The following is a 219-nucleotide window of genomic DNA, read 5'->3' as shown; positions in this document are numbered from 1 at the left end:
TCTTCCTCTCCCCTCTCTCTCCCTCCCTCCCTTCTTTCCTCCCTCTCCAAAATCAAACTTCCTCCTGTGAGGATTTTTTTTTAAAGAGCACAATGAAGCGCACACTAACTTAAGATCAGTATGGCTCTGGGCAAGTAGCTTTAGCTCCCACAACAATTTTTCATCTATAGTGTAGTAATAATGACCCTGATGCTGCAGGGTGGTTAATAAGCTCCTGGA

This window comes from Myotis davidii, unplaced genomic scaffold, assembly GCF_000327345.1.
Source record: "Myotis davidii unplaced genomic scaffold, ASM32734v1 scaffold379, whole genome shotgun sequence".
NCBI classification, from domain to species: Eukaryota; Metazoa; Chordata; class Mammalia; order Chiroptera; family Vespertilionidae; genus Myotis; species Myotis davidii.
The sequence above is the reverse complement of the archived record's forward strand: the minus strand, read 5'-3'. Positions refer to the sequence as shown.